The sequence below is a fragment of the Podarcis vaucheri genome (assembly GCF_965113315.1).
Source record: "Podarcis vaucheri genome assembly, chromosome: Z".
NCBI lineage: Eukaryota > Metazoa > Chordata > Lepidosauria > Squamata > Lacertidae > Podarcis > Podarcis vaucheri.
This window is the reverse complement of record NC_138758.1, coordinates 18,279,106-18,299,542: the sequence shown is the minus strand read 5'-3', so window position 1 is coordinate 18,299,542 and position 20,437 is coordinate 18,279,106.

The window sequence follows — 20,437 nt, the reverse complement described above, 5'->3', positions numbered from 1 at the left end:
CCTGAGGCAGTTGATTCATTCTGCTTAATGGTAGGGCTGGCCCTGGCTAAAATCGTGGTTTCATCAACAAATTCTGAGGCTGTTTGTGTGTCAGGATATCAAATTGTGTAGAAACTGTGGATTTCATCAGGACCAGTTGACCTAAAAGACCATCTGCCCTTGTACAGACTTACAAAATCACTTAGATCATTTCAGGAAATCCTACTTGTGGCACTGTACCCTACAGAATATTATAGGGTGGTCATTTTCTGTTGCTCCCCTGTACTATGGAATGCCATTCCCCTGCAATACGTGAAGCAGCAACCACCAGTTGCTTCATATGTCCTGTAATGCCTAAATGTTTTGCTGAGGCCTACACTGACTCAAGAGATTGAACCCTGATTTATGCCTATGAATCCCATGAATCTTTGTTTTACTTGTTGGTGTATATTTTTATATGGGTTTTATATTATTTTATTGGTTTCAGGTTGCATTTCTGTTTTAATGGATATTGTTTCTGTAGCATACATAATGTACACTGCATAAGAGATATATTTTTTTAGCTATTAAGCGGTTCAGAAACACTTTTAAATAAAACAAACAAACAAATATTAATATTCATAAATCCTCCCTAGCCTTTTGTATAGTGTGACACTAGATGAATGATGCTTGACTTGTGGCTATTCCAGGCCACTGAAATGTGTGTCATACTCTATTTTACTGGCCTGCATGAGGGTTAATAAGCAGGTTTTTGTTTTTCCAGCTTTGAATGTGAGTAGAGAAAGTGTGGGAGGAGGAAGGAAGGAAGGAAGGAAGGAAGGAAGGAAGGAAGGGTGTTTGAGGTTTGGAGTTGGCCACCAAGTGTTGGTAAGCTTTGTGGTTGGCCAAATCTGCTTTTAGGGCAACGTGGCTTTTAAACTTTCTGCCTTGATTTGTCTGCCAAGCGTCTGTGGAGGAACCCGTGTGCTTGTTCTTTGCCCCACCATTTTCTGATGAGAGGTTTGTTGGTAAGAAAAGTGATGGTGGAACCTGGGGTTTGGAACAATCTGCCTAGTCAGATGCACCCGGCTCCCTCCTTTGCTTCCCAAACAAACAGTAAAGACCATTTTTTTTTGAGCTTATAAACATTATTCTGGTCTCCTCACCCCCATCCCTTTCTTGTACATTGCGTCATGCATGCTATCTGCTTTGATGATTATTAATGTTATTTAAATTTGAACCATTCCTATACCGCTTGGCACTATGGCCTCCAAGTGGTGTGCAGGAAGGTTTAAAAGATGCTCCCCAAATACCCTTAACTATAACATCAGAAAATGTGCTTTAAATGTCTGCTGAAATAAAAATGGCATTCACCAGGGACTAGAACGGGGTAGGCAACCGAAGGCCCGTAGGCCAGATGCGGCCCATTCGCCTTCTCAATCCGGCCTGCAGACAGTCCAGGAATCGGCATGTTTTTACATGAGTAGAATGTGTGCTTTTATTTAAAATGCATCTCTGGGTTATTTGTGGGGCTTGCCTGGTGTTTTTACATGAGTAGAATGTGTGCTTTTGTTTAAAATGCATCTCTGGGTTATTTGTGGGGCATAGGAATTCGTTCATTCCGCGCCCCCCCCCCCATATAGTCTGGCCCACCACATGCTCTGAGGGATAGTGGACTGGCCCACGGCTGAAAAAGGTTGCTGACCCCTGCACTAGAAGTTTAACAGGGAGGGTGCCTGTCGATCCACCTGAGTCTACAACACTGGAAACACAGCTCTGGTAGATATGAGCTGGACATTGAGCCATGGGGGACCACTGACCATGATCTCTCCCCCCCCCCCCAACACCTTGGTGGCTGTGCGGCGATATAAGGAACCAGGCAGTCATTAAGTATTCAAGGCTGGATCAACAGTGGTGTGCAAAATGCTTAAAACCCCCCTGTGATATAGCTCTCAATGCAAATTCCCATTGTCGACAGATCACTGCTCTACAACACCCTCTGGTGTCACATTTGTATAACGCATTTTAATGTTATAACCAGTCAATGTTGATTAGTCCTTGTAAATTGATACAAGAATCTTGAACCTGACCTGGGAGCACATGGGCAGTCAAAGCAAGCTTATATGCACTAGAGTTATGTGCTGGTCATTGCTATACTTGAGTGTGTTTATTAATAATAGTAATTGCTATAGTTTATCATGAATTGATTAAGTTTGGTTTTTGAAACAAAATATGTTGCTTTATGGTGAGTTGTTTTTTTAAAAAAACTGCTGTAAAATGCTTGGGGGCTTTCGGCCAAATAGCAGCAAAGAAATAAATGACTGATTGCATGGCCGTGGGCAGAAAAACACTGAAGCCAAACATTTAACAACTTCAGTGGTGCAGGTCAAACCACTCTTAGGTGCTCAGAGTAGTAAAGAAGGTGTTCCAAGGCATTGTCTCATTTGAGTACTGGTCTGCCCTTGGCATTCCTAGATGGGAAGTACTGTATACAAATACAAGCTGGACGTGTAGCAAAATGTCTTACAAGAGCACTCCTGTTCAGGGAATTCAGTCGGTCAGGACCTCCTCCACTCCATTCCCCTCCTGTTTTTTCTCTCCTCTCTCCTGACTGACGCTCAATATTCCATGGCCGCTGAGCTTGTTCAGGTTTTTTTTTGTCCCTTAGGGGCAAAATGCTGCTCTTCAGGCCTCTCCAACTGGTCTTTAGAATCTCTCTGTGCCATGCCCATGTGACACAACTTTTTGGCTCTGTTCCACCACTGTATCGAGAACTTTTGCCAGGCTGGAAAGTGTCCTTAAACTGTGAAAAGGTCTTTTACTTACTTCCCTGGATAGAGGGGTGTGTGTGTGTGTGTGTGTGTGTGTGTGTGTGTGTGTGTGTGTAAACCTTTGAATTTCACAAAGATTCAAGTGTAACCTAGTATACAAAGTGAACTGTTCTTATTTGTTGCTGCACTCACTTTTGCTTCTGGCATTCTGCCCCTGGAAGGCTGCCCATAAGGGAATGTCAGGCTTGGGCTTTAAAAGGTCCCCCCCCTTTTTTTTTTACTTATGCAAACCCCAGAGATCCCCCTGCACATTCTGACAATTCCCTGTTGCTCCTCTTTGGCCCTGTTTTGGTTCGATTCCCGTCGGCTCTCATCACCCAAGGGGGTGATTTTGTGGAATGAGCATCCTTCCTTTAGTGGAGAAGAGAAAAGGAAAGATCAGGTACATTATCTGCCATGTAGAGATGAGAGAGGTTTATGTATGATATTACAACCAAATTATTATACTGCATAGAGGTTTTGAAAATTCATTATCTTTTTGCACAGAAACACATAACACACACTACAGAAATGTGTCTGTAAAGCTGCTAAGAAACTTTGAACCAAGATGATGAGGGAGATTGCTGTTCTTGTTAGGGCAATCGATGCATATATAATTATAGCCCTTTTAAATGTATTTTATTTCTGTAGGTACATTTCTGCCTCCATCTCTGTCTTGTGATGACCTGTGGTGGATTCAATAAAATGTCTGGCTGACTAGCCATAGATATGGCATTCTGGAGGCTGCCAGTGTGCTGCCCTTGGGCAAAAAGGTCCCTTGAGATCTTCCCCTGGTGCCTAAAAAATCCTCTGAGCCCTTGTCCACTCACTGCCCCCTTCGTCATGAGCTGGTGAGGGTGGTAACTGTTTGCTCCCTAGAAAAGTACATAGAGAAGGAGGTTGGAAGAGTGACTCTCACTCTCTCTTTCAGCCTGATGTGTTTTTTAGGGTTCACATTGATTTGACTAGATCTGCCTTCTACCCAGATCCCTTGAGGAGATCAACTGTGTGTGCATACATGTTTTATCTCTGATGGCAGGTTGACTACTAATGTATGAAACCCGGAGACAGTGACTAGCTGTGTCTGACTTGAGGCCTAGTCTACAAAATGAGACCAGAGCAGGCACTCCGGCTTGTCCCCGTGACTGAAGGCACTTAGCACGCTGCGCTAAGTGCTGACCCATCATGCGCACTTTGCGCAGCTTACCTGTGTGATGCAAGCACATTGTGCGGCACATGCAAGTGATGTGAGCATGTTGCGCTTTGTGCGTTCACTGTGTGGACACATCTGTGTGGAATATTGAGGGGGCTGGGCTCCCTCCTTGAAATTTTCAGGGGGGACTCGCCGTCCCTGTCCCCCCCCCAGTTGCACCCCTGGCCCAGAGAGAGAGGACGAGCAGGGCTAGTGGATCCTTCCTAAACTGTGGTGCCATATTTCAAAAAGTGAAAATCCAGACAGAAAAGTTGTTGAACTACCATCTTGAAGCCTCTTAGAATCCAACCAGATTTTCATTTTACGAGCCAATCACACACACACACACACACACACACACACAGCATTTGTGAATTGCCCAGCTAGGATTGCCTGGGCCAACACTACAAATTTTAGCCTCATAGTTAAGATAAATCTCTTCGGCATCCCAGCTGACAAGGCAACTTGACTGTACATCAGCCCCAGCTTCTTGGCTGCTGACCTAACAGCCTTGTGAGGTTGCTAGGGAACAAAATGCTCCTGCTGGGTTAAAAAGAGAAGGAGAAGATGCAAGTTTCCTTTCGCCTGGCATTACTTTCCTGGGACTCAAATGCAAAAAGAACCAGGGAAGAGCCAAACGAAGGGCACTATGAACAGTGCCCCTATGGCGGTAGTCTGGCTTTGCAGAGGGATCGCCTTGACTGGCTTTAGCAGAGCTAATTACATGTCAAGGGGAAAGGACGGGGCATGCAGAGATCAAACCCCAATGTGTGGTTATCTTTATTTATGTGCCGCCTTCCTTTGGCTTTTACATGTTTGTTTCCCCCCCCCCCCGCCGCCCCTCGCCTTCAGATTATCTGGACTGGTAATAGGATTATTAATCCATTTTGCTGGGAGTGTTTGCATACATCCAATGAGGCACAATGTGTAATGGGGGTGAGCTTAACGCGGGAGCTGCTAAATCTACTTTGAGTAGCAAAGTGGATGTGGTATTAATGGCTCCAGCTAAACCCATCCCTATTAGAGGTGGAAATATCAAATAATGAACTTGCTGACAATCCTCTCTTGTATTGCTCCTCAGCTAGCAGCTCATAGTGCCAATGTACTGGGATTAACCAAGGTCTTATAGGATCGCCATTGTGATTTTTATGGGAGCCTCATAGCAGCAGATTCTTTTGAACTGAAAACTTTTGAGCCTGGCAATTATATCACTGTCCTCTCTATGTAGAGGTCCATTTCCCCCTTGCACAGAGACAAACCCAGGGTTGCTGCTGCTGTACATTCTCGAGGAAGTCCTGTTCACACAATCAGGTAGGGAGGCTATTGAATACATGGGGCGGGAATTATTTAATTTCTCCACCCAGAGTCTCTAGGTTCGGGGCCTGCGTGGTGCCACTTTCTGCCTTTCACACATTCTGACATGTGACTGGGGGTGCAGTGAGATGCAGCTGCAATCACAGTTCCCCACTTGGTGTACGTTTGCTGCAATCACACTCACTTAAAATTTTTAGGTGCACACAGAGCACATATCCCAAAAATAGGAAATGTCATCGATATAATTCTATAATCTTCAAACCAGTGTACAACTGGAGTCTCTGTAGAATGTGGGTTGAACAAAGGAGATGTTTGTATTATACAGGATTTGTACCAGGACTCCAGTGTACAATTTTCTGTGACGCTGTTCACGTGCTCCAAACACTGTCCACAAATCGGCACTTCTTACTTTCACTGTAAAGCAGGAGTTGAGGGATCTTTGATCTTCTAGTTGCACTACAGCACCCATCATTGGTAATGCTGCCTTGGGCCGATGGGAGTTCGAGTCCAGAAACATCTGGAGGGCCTGAGGTTCCCCACTCTGGTTACACAGAGGTGCTTGCTGCCTCTGATCCTTGAGGTAGCTAGCAGCCATTGATAGCATTATTCTCTGTGAATTTGTCTATTTCCCTTTCGAAGATATCTAGGCTCTTGGCCATCGTTACATTTCCTTTTGTTGGTCCTGAACTTCCTACATTCAGCTTCATTGTTCTAGTATTTTAGGAGGGGAAGAAAAATATGTCCCTATCCATTTTCTGCAAACCATGCACCACTATCATGTCTCTCTGCACTTCCTTCCCCCAAACTATATAGCCCCAAATGTTATAGCCTTTCCTCATAGAGTAGTAGTGACTCCAGCCTGGCTGCCCCCTTTCTGCCCCATTTTTCAGCTCTACAGTAACCTTTTAGAGGGGTGGTGACTGTAGCTAGGAGGCAGCAGCAAACCAGGGCTGATGAGCAACTCAAAGCCAGAGGGTGAGGTCAGGAGGCAAGTCCAAGGTGGAAGGGTCATAGCTCAGTGGTAGATCATCTGCCTTGCATGCAAAAGGTCAAAGGTTAAATTTCTGGCATCTCAATATAAGACCCTGGTCTGAAATCCTGGAGAACCACGGTCCGTTACTGTAGACAACCCTGAGCTAGTTGGACCCAGTAATCTGACTCAGTATAAGGCAATTCTCTATGCTCCAAAAATTAATATCAGGACCAAAGACTAAAAAATCAGAAAGCAAAATGCTGGAATTTCAGAAACACCTTGTTGCTTGAGGAAGCCCGTTATAGTACTGTTCCCGGTCCAATGGGCAGAGTCAGTCTAGCAACAGAATATTCTTCACTAAGAAGCTTGCAACCTGCAGTTCAATAGTTCACCGAATGAGGTGGCTGCACGCAGATTCCAAAAGCTAATAATGGCTAGCAAGACTAGTGTTGCATGCACACCATGCATTTGAAGCACATTATTTCCTTGCAAAGAATAATTGGAACTGTAGTTCGCCCCTCTCACAGAACTACATACAACTCCCAGCACCCTTAACAAAAAACAGTTCCCAGAAGGGGCAGTCCATCCTATTTTGCCTCCTGAGGCAAAATGGGAAGGTGTTCTGCTCCTGCAGTAGCCTCACTTACCAGAGTCTCATGGTTGCAGGTTCCGGTGGAGAAGTAAGGAGAAGCAGCAAGATGTTGTGCGAGTTTTGCATGATCTCGGCAGAAGCCACTGCTTCTCCTTGCTTCTCTAGTAACAGTGGCAGGGGTGAGCAGGGGACCTGTGGGGGAGCTGCCCCTCAGCATTCCACTGCCTGAGGCAGCTGCCTCAGCCCACCTCCTTGTGGGTGAGCCAGCCCTGGTTCCCAGGATACTTTGCTGGAAGTCCTGATCTTTAAATGCATTATGTGTATGCAGCCATGAGTAAGATTTCAACCAGAGTAGCCAACACTTAGCTACATGGACCCGTGTTCTTTCATATAAAGCAGCTTCACATGTCTCTAATTTGCAAGATCCAACACATTGTACAGTGGTACCTCGGCTTACAGACACTTCGGGTTACGCGTTTTCAGGTTGTGGACTGCGGGAAACCCGGAAGTACCGGAAAGGGTTACTTCCGGGTTTCGCAGCTTGCACATGCACAGAAGTGTTAAATTGCGTCACGTGTGTGCGCAGACGCAGTGCTGCAGATTACGAATACTGTGGGTTGCGGACGTGCCTCCGTCACTCATTATGTCCACAACCTGAGGTTCCATTGTACATTTCTCTTATATTTTTGTTGTTTATATGTGTCCTCTGGATTTCTAGCCTGGACAGCTTTCTGATAGTTCATAATATTTATCTCAGGGCTAGTCGCACATCCTGTAATCTCTGCCTGTTTCTCTGAGCATTATTTGGCACATGCTTTTGAACACATCATCCCAGTTTTCTTTTAGTTAACGATGCTTGGTGGCTGTTGTACCTTTTCCAGAGATGCAACTTAGTTGCTGCTCTTCTTTCTTTCCTTTCCTTTCCTTTTTGCTGCCCTTCTTTCTGACCTCTCTTGGCCTCTTCATATTCATTTTCTTCTACTCTCCACTGCTCTAAAACCCCTCCCAGCCTATTATCATATGCCAAATTCATTATCGTGTTGTTTACTCCCTCTACCAGGTCATTAATGAAGGTATTAGTGAAGAGCAGGCCTAACCCAGTTCCCCACAATACCCCATAAACACCTCTCCCCCTGTTTCTAATTACATTTTGTTTATGGCCCTTCAGATGGTTAGTTCTCAATCCACATGGTGCTCCTCAAATGATTGGAATTAATTTTTCCAGGAAGGTTTTGCAGGACACAGTTGTGAGCAGTTAAGTTGCTGATTCCTGTTCTACATCTAATTTAAGCTGCCTTCCACCCCTCACCCCCCTTTCTTGTGACTTGCCAGCTGTTTACTTCCTGGAGACACAATATAGCAGACGCTGCTTTGTACTAGACAGTGGTTCAATGCCAGTGTTTGAAAAACAACATCACAAACATGTACGCTTCAAGTACAAGCCCAAACCCGGAAATGATGAAGCGAATAGAGTCCTGAACTGCCTTGTTTCTGTACCTTTAGTTGTAGCCCAGTGTTGGTTGGTCTATCAGGACAAGTGGGGCACTGCCCCAATAACTTCAGTCTGCTTTCAGCCAGCACACCACCTGTCCACTTTCTTACTTACAGCCCATCTAGGGGGTGGCATGGCCTGCCAGCTTCCTTCTCTTCAAGTCTCAGTGTTGCACTTGTAGAACTCAGCAGGGAAGAGAAAGAGGACCAAGCTAGTATCAGTTGGCTCAGCTTATCATTGGACCGCATCTGTCATTCGTTCTGGCTTCACCTTCTTCTTCTTCTTCTTCTTCTTCTTCTTCTTCTTCTTCTTCTTCTTCTTCTTCTGCTGCTGCTCTGCCTTCTTTAAGCCCTCCCAGTCTCAATGGGCAGAAGTCACCACTGTTCTAGCTTAGCACCATGAACAAATATATACAAGAACAGGAGAGCAGTCCTGCTGTATCAGGCCAAAAGCCCATTTAGTCCAACATGTTGTTGGCACAAGTGCCAACCAGATACCTGTAAGGTAAAGGGACCCCTGACCATTAGGTCCAGTTGTGACCGACTCTGGAGTTGTGGCACTCATCTCGCTTTATTGGTCGAGTACAGCTTCCAGGTCATGTGGCCAGCATGACTAAGCCGCTTCTGGCGAACCAGAGCAGCGCATGGAAACGGCGATGACCTTCCCGCCGGAGCGGTACCTATTTATCTACTTGCACTTTGATGTGCTTTCAAACTGCTAGGTTGGTAGGAGCAGGGACCGAGCAATGGGAGCGCACCCCCTCATCGCGGGGATTCGAACTGCCGACCTTCTGATCACCACACGCCACCCGTGTCCCATCAGAAACCTGTAGGAAGCCCCAAAGCAGGACATGAGCACAACAGTGCTCTCCCCACCTGCGATTCCCAGCAATGGGTATTTAGAAAAATGACAGTACTGGAAGAACATAGCCATTGCGTCTAGTAGCTGCTGATAGCCTTATCTTCCAAGAATCTGTCTAAAGCCCTTTTAAAGTAGGCCAAGTTCATGGTCATCACTATACCTTGTGGGAGTGAATATGGAGGGCCATAGGGGTCAACTCCTAGGGGCCAAGGTCCCTTCAGGACTACCCAAAGTTTATGGGCATTGCCATTCAAATGGTGTGTATGCACCGTGTCTTGTGATCGATTGTGGGACAGGGCATGCCTGCCCTCCCCAATACAGTGGTGCCTCGCAAGACGAAATTAATCCGTTCCGTGAGTCTCTTCGTCTAGCGGTTTTTTCGTCTTGTGAAGCAACCCTATTAGCGGCTTAGCGGATTAGCGCTATTAGCGGTTTAGCGGCTATTAAAGGCTTAGCGGCTATTAAAGGCTTAGCGGATTAGCGGCTAAAAGGCTATTAGCGGCTTAGCGCATTAGAAAAAGGAGGGGAAGCGGAAATAAATCGGAACACTTGCAAGACGTTTTCGTCTTGCAAAGCAAGCCCATAGGGAAAATCGTCTTGTGAAGCAGCTCAAAAACGGAAAACCCTTTCGTCTAGCGGGTTTTCTGTCTTGCGAGGCATTCGTCTTGCGGGGCACCACTGTATGTTGTTCAAGCTGGCACCCGTGATAGAGAGACACTCTTGTACTATAGCTCAATAAAAACAGGGCAGCTCCCTCTCCCTGGAACATTTATGGTACAATAGTTCAGGTCCGTCTTAAGTATATCCAGTGCTGTGGTGGAAAGATCCCGCCAGTCCCCCCCCCCTGTTTCCTAGAGTCGCTGACCTTGTTATGGTGCTGCTGGCTGCTTTGTGGGACTGGAGGATGCGGACAGCAGCTGGAGGGTGGCTCCTTAGGCAGAGAAGAGGCGGAGGCTCCAGGCACAGCGCTGCTACAGTGAGGCAGGTGAGGGTGGCGAGCTGATGCCAGGAGACGCTGCGCCCAGCCTATGCATCTTCCCTGGCACCTGTGCCATGGTGGCCACGGCAGGCGGAGACTCCAGGCACGGTGCTGCTTTGGCGGAGGCAGGCGAGGGCAGCGAGCTGATGCCGGGAGGTGCCACATCTAGCCTCCGTCTGAGAAAGCATCACAGAACAAAGTAAACAAAACAAATCCACATCTAATGCACTATTATTGTGTCAAGAACATGTCGCAGAATACTCCTGCAATATAACACTAGTCTGGAGGGGTCCTAACTATTTCTCCTCCTGCTATGGTTCTGACAAAAACTGCCTCTTCAAAGTTTCTGCTTTCATTTTGAGGGAGGTTACTATTGGTGCCACTAGAGACCTCTGTCAAAATGCAAGTGGCCGTTTTCGGAGAGGTTATTTTTGTTAGGATTGTGGCCATGAGGTTTCCCCGGTTTCCCCACAGCTGCTGTCTACATAACAAAAGCAATGTCCATTAATCACACTCATGCAATTAACCTTAAATCCATTTTGGCTGTTCCATGAGCCTCGGTTGCAATTTGAGGGGAAGAATATTAGCCTCAGCTCTTTCGTAAAGGTTGCTGAGATTGTATATATCTATGTATGTGTGTGTGTGTGGTGCTTTGAACGGGCTAAATAAAGCTCTATAGGCTGTTTGTGCAATGTCAGAGAGTATGATATTGCCCCAACAAAAATAGGAGCAGCCTCATAACACACCAATTATCAGAACAGGGATGCACATGCTGCTCTCATGTTGCTGAAGACCTTTACCATGCATGCAACATTCCTTTCCTCTGCAATCAGCTGTCTTCCACAGGCTTAAATGTCATGAGGCTATTGGGTCTTTGATTAAAGAGATGTAGGGTGGGGTGATTAAAGAGGGACGCGGGTGGTGCTGTGGAGCCTAAGACTTGCCGATCATAAGGTTGGCAGTTTGAATCCCCGCGACGGGATGAGCTCCCGTTGCTCGGTCCCTGCTCCTGCCAACCTAGCAGTTCGAAAGCACGCCAAAGTGCAAGTAGATAAATAGGTACCACTCTGGCAGGAAGGTAAACAGCGTTTCCGTGTGCTGCTCTGGTTCACCATGCTGGTCACATGACCTGGAAGCTGTATGCCAGCTCCCTCGGCCAATAAAGCAAGATGAGCGCCGCAACCCCAGAGTCATCCATGACTGGACCTAATGGTCAGGGGTCCCTTTACCTTTACTTTAGGGTGGGGGCCCACCCCACCTTGCATAATAATCCTAAAATAGTTTACTAGCAATATACTTTCAGTTCTGCAGTCTATGAAATAACATTCTGCAAGTTGCAAGGTGTCTTGGTGTTCATGTGAGTTTGTCAACTTTAAAGTAAGGACTGGGGTGGGTATGTCCCTGCAGCAGTTGTTGGACTCCAGCTACCATAATTTCCAGCTACTGACCATTCTGGCTGGGGCTGATGTGTGTTGGAATCCAACAACATCTGGAGGGCCACCGATTCCCCGCTTCCTGCTCTAGAGACGATGCATCCACTCCCCACTCCAACTTGGCTTCTATCTATGTTGATCATTATTTCCAAGCATAAATTTCACCACCCACCTCAATAAAACCACTCAGTACTGTATTAAGGTTCCTTAAGACTCCACCTAGGGCTCAACCAGTTCCTCGTTTTCCCAGTTTTTAGTACAGTGGTACCTCGGGTTACAGACGCTTCAGGTTACATATGCTTCAGGTTACAGACTCTGCTAACCCAGAAATAGTACCTCGGGTTAAGAACTTTGCTTCAGGATGAGAACAGAAATCGTGCAGTGGCGGCGCGGTGGCAGCAGGAGTCCCCATTAGCTAAAGTGATCTTCAGGTTAAGAACAGTTTCAGGTTAAGAACGGACCTCCGGAACAAATTAAGCACTTAACCTGAGGTACCACTGTAAGTACTTAACCCGAGGTACCACTGTACCCGACATTTTCACATCAGTTTGCTGGTGTTTTTTCTTTCCCTTTTTTAAGTCCTGAAAATTCAGCATGTTGCTGCAAGTTTCTCCTAATGTACACACACTTGTATACAATTGTTGGAGATAAGGATGTGTGCAGGGAGGGGATTCATTTCGCTACGCAGTTAAAGGCGAACCTAACAAATTTGCAATTTCACGAACCAAAACACAGCCATCCCCTGAAATTCACACTTCTCTGAAATTATCTGTCTGGCGAAATGCTGTGTGGGCCCCCGCCCCCCGCCCTTCTGCCCCCAACTCCTTCCAAGTGCACCGCCGATTTCTTCTCAGCAAAGCTGGAGACAAATTTTAAAAAACCCAAGCAATGCCACCAGCTGCTGCTAGATGGCCCTCTTGCGTCTTTAAAGAAGAAACTGGTACTGTAGCCTGTTTCTCTTCCCCTCCTCCTCCTCCTGCTTCTCAGCTTCTCGTGAAAGAGACGCCGGAGAGGGAGAGAGAAAGAGAGGACTTCATTTGTGTTCCAGCGCCTTAAATGCATAATAGGTTTTATTCACTCATAATAAATTCCAGCTCCAAGGATATGCTTTCAGTGACCGTTTTGTCGATATAATTATTAAAATGATGATTATAATATAAACAGATGACAGGGTAGGGCTGTAATTACCAAGAGATAACGAAGAAAGAATCTGCCTTAGCCTCTGCAGCTCCATGTGGGGTGATAATAGTGACTTTGTGTTAGTAGTTGCCTTCATGGGATTCTTTTTTTTTTTTTACCCACTTCATATTCAGTGGCTTGTGTGTGTGTGTGTGTGTGTGTGTGCGCGCGCACGTGGCTGAGTTCGGAAAGCTGACGACAAAGGATGGAACATCCTGGGCTGGTTTTATTTTTAAGAGGATTTCTTTCTTTGTTGTTGTAAACAATATTCTCCTGATTAAACTAGGCCTTCAAGCTGAAGGCGCCTCCGGAGCACAGATTGGAACTTTAAAAGTTAGCAATCGAAAAGGTACTGTGCATGGAAACCCGCCCCCCCACCTCACCACCACTTGGATTGCCAACTTTTCCTCCTTGCTGTGCTCCTCTGTCTTAAGCCACAGTCCAATGTGCACTTAAAGCAAAGACTGCTGCACTTTTTTTTTTAACGAATTAAGCAGAAAGGGGAATCTCAGCAGGTCTAGTATATCGCACAGAAAAGCTGAACTTGCTGAAATTCTCTCTTTGATGCAAATATTAAAGCGGGAGGGATTCTGTCCTCTTGCGTCTCTGTACGGATATTGCTGCGCTTCTCACTGCTTCTTCTGTTCTAGGGTGTTGACAACTTCATGCATGCCTAGTTCAACCAACTGAACATGCTAATTACATGTATTTCAGCTTTCATTTGGCTTTTTCTGTCTTTGTGAACTTTTGGTGAACAGCCGTATCCTTTTGAATTCTTGCTTTGCTCTGTTGGGCTTGCAAAGAGTTTTTGCCATAGAAATAAAAAGGGTTTTTATATTGTAAGCTGCCCTGTGATGCTCGGGTGAAGGGCAATATAGAAATAAAATAAAGTAAAATAATAAAATAAAAACTCTAAAGCCACAAGAGATTGTTAAAAGAGAGAGAGAGAGTTTTAAGACCTTTAGGGGGCTGGAGCAGAAGGAGTGCAGAGAGAAGCAATGCATTTGCATCAGCACAACCGGGAAAAGCCTTCATTTCCCCCTTCTACAACAAAACATATCTCTTCTGTAATGGTCTCTACAGCCACAGCAGGTTCTGTAACCTCCCAACAGTTTGACAAAGGCTCACTCCTCCATTGTCTCCTGAGACAGACAGGATGCCAACAACAAGGGGTCTGGATCAACATTTTGAGGTTGATCAGAGGGTAGAGGAAAGCATCACAATTCGTTGGTGAAAAGGGTGGATTCCCACCCTCCCCCTTAGGTGGTAACTCGCCTTCGTCTAAACATGGTTTCTGAGTTCAGGATTTCTGGACATCAGGGTGGCTGCCTCTTGGCTCATGTTGCTCATCTTTGTAAAGGCCACCACATCATTAATAATATATCCTTTTTTCTTTTTTTACCTGTGCAGTCCTTTCAGTTTCTCATAAGCTGCTAATGGTTGAGAAGGTCTATTCAGACTCTTTCTCCAGCTCAATCAAATGTTGAAGGCGCCAGGTTACTTTTATTGATCAGTGGGTTCCTGACAACGTTTGCCACAAGAATATAGCAGCAAGACAATCTCCTTTGTATGTGTGTGTTTTTATATTAAATACTTGAAAGTGAGAGAGAGTGAGTGAGTCAGTAAGAGATAGGCTTTCTTTTTTTTAAAAAAAAGATATATAAAAAAATAGTGTTGCTTCTAAAAGCTTCCAAACAGAATCCCTGCAAACACTGAAGTGGGTTGCTAATTGTCGTGCTAAAGCGATCCAAGCAGTATTTTAGATGGCTGCCAGACACACAAAACAAGCAGCCTGTGCTCCAGTCGTAAAAATCTCTCTTAATGCCCTTCCAAGGCCTTTTTAATTAGATCTAAATGCACTTAATTGCCGCACACTCCGATCAAAGGTAAATAAGTCGGGGGAAGTTCTAATGGGGCGAGGGGGTTGGGTTTTTGGCTCTGTCTTAAGGTGTTCAGCTATTCTGTCTGCATTCCTCAGACAGGCATTTGAAAAGCATCACTTAACATGCTATGTAAAATAATGCTGTCTTTATTATGAGGCCTAGCAGGCTCTCCCTCTCCCCACTTCCCCAGGCCCCATTCTGAACAGGAGAATGGTCAGTAGGGATGGAGGAGAAATTCTATCCTGTTCTCATCTGAAGCCAAAACTATCAAATATGCATTTCCTGAAACAATATGAGAACAGAGTCATCCTTCCAGATTCACACTTCTGTTAATTTTGTAATGCCATTCTCCATCCAAATATTGTTTACAAAAATGCATGTATTAGGGGAAGATATGCATAAAAATGAATATATTCAGTGCTCCCCCTGAAAAATAGGTCCCAGTATTCACCATGAAGTCGTTACAGTATGTGCCACATTTTAACAATGAAAAAGAGGTGCCAGAACTGTGTACCCTCGAGTGCCCCCTGAAAAAAGCACTGAATATATTCATAAAAAATAATGTACAAAACCTACTCAAAATTGTGTCCATTAGTCAGCACTGCATACAAAAATGTGTTTATTAAGAAAAATGCACACTGAAATGAGGAGATATACATATATATAACAAATTGCTTCAGAAATATGGAGAACTGAATATAAGATTGGAAAAATGAGAAACTGGTGGGACAAGTGAGATTGACAGATCCTTCCTTACTTACTAGTCACATCCACACCATACATTTAAAGCTTGTGACTCTCACACAAAGAATCCAGGGAGCTTTAGTTCACCTCTCACAGAGCTGCAATTCCCAGCACCCTTAACAAACTGCAGTTCTCAGGGTGTACTTTTAAAAGATGGTGTGAATGTGACTTACGGCGCCTTAAAAAGCCTTGTTGTGCAGGAAAACCTTCCACAGACAGCATGTTCAGACACTGCAGTCCTAAAAGCACAACTTACTAGAGTGTGAGCCTCACTGTGTGGGGACTTACTTCCCTAGTAAACATGCATAGGATCAAGGTTTTTTCCAGCCAGAACTCAGTTCTGGCATCTCTCAAATGGGCGTCACTGCCATTATAAGAGAACAGGGGAGGAACTGCATAGGATGTTCTCAGGGTTTGCTGAGCTAGTCATGCTGCAAAATCTGAATTATGACTCTAGGATCTGCATCCTTTTCAGCACACACAAAGCATTATTGCACAATCCCGGCTTCCCCAGGAAGTGAGAGTTCCAGCTGCTCTGCTGGCTGGGCTTTTGTTTCCTTTGGATGAGATCGCCCTGGGAAGGCTTATTGCGCCTATTTGTTTCGTTTTCAAATAGGCAAGTGGAGGAATAAGTGGAGACAGCCAGCAAGAAAGCCCATAAAGCAGCATACTGCTACTTTACACCAGATACCCAGAGAGGGGTGCTACAGCTCCAAGTCGCCTTCACATAACTTGCTTCTTGGTCTCTCCCAGTAACTCTTTCTTCCAAATGGAGGCAGGCCATGGGATTAGCCCATATATACTTAAGGAGGGCAGGTCTTTTGTTGGGGGGGGGGGGGCCAGAACCTCAGTTAGCTATGTATTTTTATTTATTACCTACCCCGCCACCTATGCCCATGTGGGGGGCTCACCTATCCCAGACTCTATAGCAGGAGTCAGCAGCCTTTTCCAGCCGGACTATATTTTGAAAAGAATAATAATGAACGAATTCCTATGTCCCACAAATAACCCAGAGATGCGTTTTAAATAAAATCACACATTCTACTCATGTAGAAACAACAGGCAGGCCCCACAAATAACCCAGAGATGCATTTTAAATAAAAGGACACATTCTACTCATGTAAAAACATGCTGATTCCTGGACCGTCCACAGGCCGGATTGAGAAGGAGAATGGGCCGCATCTGGCCCCTGGGCCTTAGGTTGCCTCTATAGGGTAGTTCACTGAGGCACAGAGAAACCCCCAACTCTCTCCTAACTATTAGCTCCCCACAGCCAACCATTCTGGATCATTAACTGGTGATTTGCATAAGAAAGGAAACTGTTAGCCAGCTGCCATATTTTAGTGCATTAGAATGGGGATAGCCAATGTGGTCTTGTCCATCCCCGCCCCGCCCCTGGAACCCCACACCTGCAGATGTTGCTGGGTTGCAGCTCCCACCAGGCCCAGCTAGCATGGCCAAAGGTCAGGGGTGATGGATCTAGTGCAGCAACATCTGGAGAGCTCTACATTGGCTGTCCTTGCTTTTTAGAGCGATCAGATTTATGACCTCAAAGACCTTGCAAGTTAGGTCGACATGACAGAATCACAGAATTGTAGAGTTGAAAGGGACCGTGAGGGTCATCTAGTCCAACCCCCTGCAATGCAAGAATCTTTTGCCCAGTGTGGGTCTCGAACCCACAAGTCAGCTCTATCAACTGAGTTCTGACTGGGTTGCCCTAGCCCCTCTGGGCAGCTTCCAACAGAATATATATGGCTAAGGCCACTTAAGTTATTGAATTCAGTAGGGTTGGCTGCTGAGCAGACCTGCATAGGATTGCAGTGTTGGTGATTTTATAATCACCATTTTAAAAGGACACCTATGCGATGGGTGGATGATCTAAAACTAACCGCATGGCTTATGTAGATAAAGGAAGCAAACAACAGAAAGTGATGGGGAGACTTTGAAGAGATGTATATCCAAAGATGGTTGTGAGATGTTGTAAAGAAAGACAGAGAAAGAACCCTAAATGTTCCAAGCCCCTTTGTTACACCAGCTCTGTTGAATTTATATAGACGGGCAGGTCTGCAAAAATCTCTGTATGGATTCATGGAGGAGGAGGATGAAGAAGAAGAACCCTTGTGTCAAAATATCCCAGCATATGGAAAGTTAGCAGGTCAGGGAAAAGCTCTTGGCTTACATTTCCCCTCTAGTATGTTGTGGTTGTCCAGAGGTGGAGAGATTTCAATGGGGAGAGGTGCTTTCAAACAACAACCTTCTGTGTGCTCGGCCATGCTTGTTGGGCTGATGTTGTAGTTCAGCAACATCTGGAGGGTCAAATGTTCCCCATCCCTGCTTTACATGGAGCTTGGCATGCAAATAATATTTGAGAGAAATGCTGTAAGAGAACCATTGCTCTCAAATGAAGAGGTGGGATCTAAGGTAAACAGGGTAGGTGGTGTAGAAGTTGAAACCCCCAAGGGCAATTGAAGTGGATCAAGGTTAGCTGGCGTAGTGTAGTGGTTAACAAATGAGCAGTGCTAACCTATGCATTCAAATGGGACTTACTCCCAGGTAAATGTGCATAGAGTTGCAGCATGCACGACAAATCAGGAAATCCCTTGTTTGAATCTTATCCCCTGGGTGAACTTCTCTGGGTGATTTTGGGCAAACCATCTCAACTGCTTATCCTTGGAGCACTATAGAGAAGATAATGCAACTTACCTGCCCTACAGGCTTCTTATGAGTTACAAGAAGATATGAAGTGCTTTGAACACTTGAGAGCACCATATAAGTGCTACATATTTTAAGCACATCAATGACGCTCTTCTGGAGCCACCTGCAGCGTGGATGTTATTGTTGTCACTTTGTACTCTATTTTTATGAGCCAAGATGTGTACTTGTCTTGTGGTTTTACTGTGCTCGTGACACCTTGTGTTGTTGTTACTGTGAGATGCTTTGAGATGTTGGGAAGGCGGCTGATAAAATTAACAGAACTTTAGGCTGCAACTCTGTGCATAGCAAAGTGCATTAAAATCAATGCACGCTTAATTTACATTGCATTGTGGCCACTGAGGTAAGGAGTCTTCCCTCCCTCCGAAAAAATGTTCCATCTTTGTCTTTAAACCTCTTGCTGCTTGTTCTATGAAAGCAGGATGAAGGATTGTTCATTCTGGTATTATGGTTGCATTCTATACACAAGCGATCCCTGAAGCCCACTGGAAGTCTGGTGAATTGGTTTCCTTTGAGGTTTATTTATTCTCTTATGATGCATCCTTACATAAGTGGAAGGTGGTTTGGATGGTTATATATACATAAAAAGTTATGAATCCATTTTATTTTTCACTCATCTCATGGTGCCAGAACTATCAATCTAACAGCTCACCAGAATTGTCCTAGTGTCTGATTATTAGTTTACTTGATCACATTATTGTTGCAGTTATAGAAACATATGGTATAATGTCCTTTTACACTTTAATCATGCATTTCCTTTTCTTTTTTTCTTTTTACAGTGGTAGACTAATCACTCTCTGCTATTTCCAAGAGAAGATTTTGATCGTATAAGCTAAGATGCAAAGAAGGACCAAAAATATCTTTATATGTTTAGAGTCCTCAAGAGCTTCAAAACTCTTGTTTGTTCTAGTGTGGAAAAAATACCTGCACTGTGGGGCAGATGGCTAGCAATTAACCCTCCCATTTGTTCCCTTTAAATGCCTACATTCTCTTTCATTCTTAAAGAAAGGGCCAGAATTGAAATATACAAACCACAGAAAGCAATATACTGAGCCTAACTAAACTAAAATCAAACAGAAAGAAGCCCAGACAAGGCCCTTGTTCAGTGAAATCAATTCCCAAGGCAGTCTGATTGATTTATAAGCATACTTTTCGGTTTCATTGATTTAAGGATTCAGCTTGTTTGAAAGCAAGTCATGGAAGAGCTCTTACAACCCTGGCTTTCTATTCATCGGTGACCGTAATTAACAAGCACAGACAATGAGGAGGAGGAGGGGGCTGGAGGAGGTGTCCTCTCTTCTTCTTTTTATAGTGCTAAATTCATTAAGGAGAGCTGACCTCATTCAAGGCACATTCCCATGTTTGGGATTAAGACAGATTTGGACAACAGAAATATTTGAGTTTAAACTAAAGCCACTAGCATTCTGCCCACTGCAGTAAAGGTAGGGGTGGTCTTGGAATTGGTGGGACGGTGAGATTTTATTGGACCCAACAGTAGTTTAAAAGATGCAAACTTCTAAGTTACATTGAACCCCAAATCACGTGGGGGAGAAAGGCTATTCAGAGGACACCTCTATTTGGATATTTGCATCCATGATGGTTTTTTGCAAAATAAAAGGTTTGCCTGTTTATTTTTTCTTAAGTGCGTTGCGATAGAATAAGCATTACTTGTTGCAGGCAGGAATCTGCATCCTTAGAAGTATCTACTTATAATTCTCCAAATCACCACGTTATCTTTCAGGTAGCCGGCTTCAAACAGCAAAGAGAAGAGTCACAGCGGCGGACCTTGGGGTCTCTAATTTCAGCGACGCCCAAACCCGTCCCCCCTCTTGCGCTCCATTCTTAATAATAGTTGCGCTGCCCCCGAGGCTCTGCGCCCAGTGCACCCGAACTGATTGCGCTCCCCTAATTTTGCCTCCGAGAGCCAGTATAGTGTCAGGGGTTAAAGGTGTTTGCATGGAAACAGGTTCAAATCTCAGCTAAGCAACGGAGCTCACAGGTGTTGGGAAATGCACCATTCCTAGCCTAGTCTACCTTACAAAGTCGTCGTCTGCTTAATATTAACTCCTGCTGAAAAAAACCCTACCGAACACAGTGAAATTTAGTTCTGAGTAAAAACGCACGGGGTTTGAGCCAAGCGAGCACTTCTTTAGCAACCCCCCCCCCAGCCGCCCTTAGTACTGTCTGCTTTTGCCGATCTCCTTCTCTATTTCTGCGCTGAAAAGAAGGCTGTTTGTGCGTTTGGAAGCAGGTTAATCATCAAGCAGTTTCCGTGCCCTTGCAAGTTTTAAAGGGAAGGAAAACGTTGCAGGATT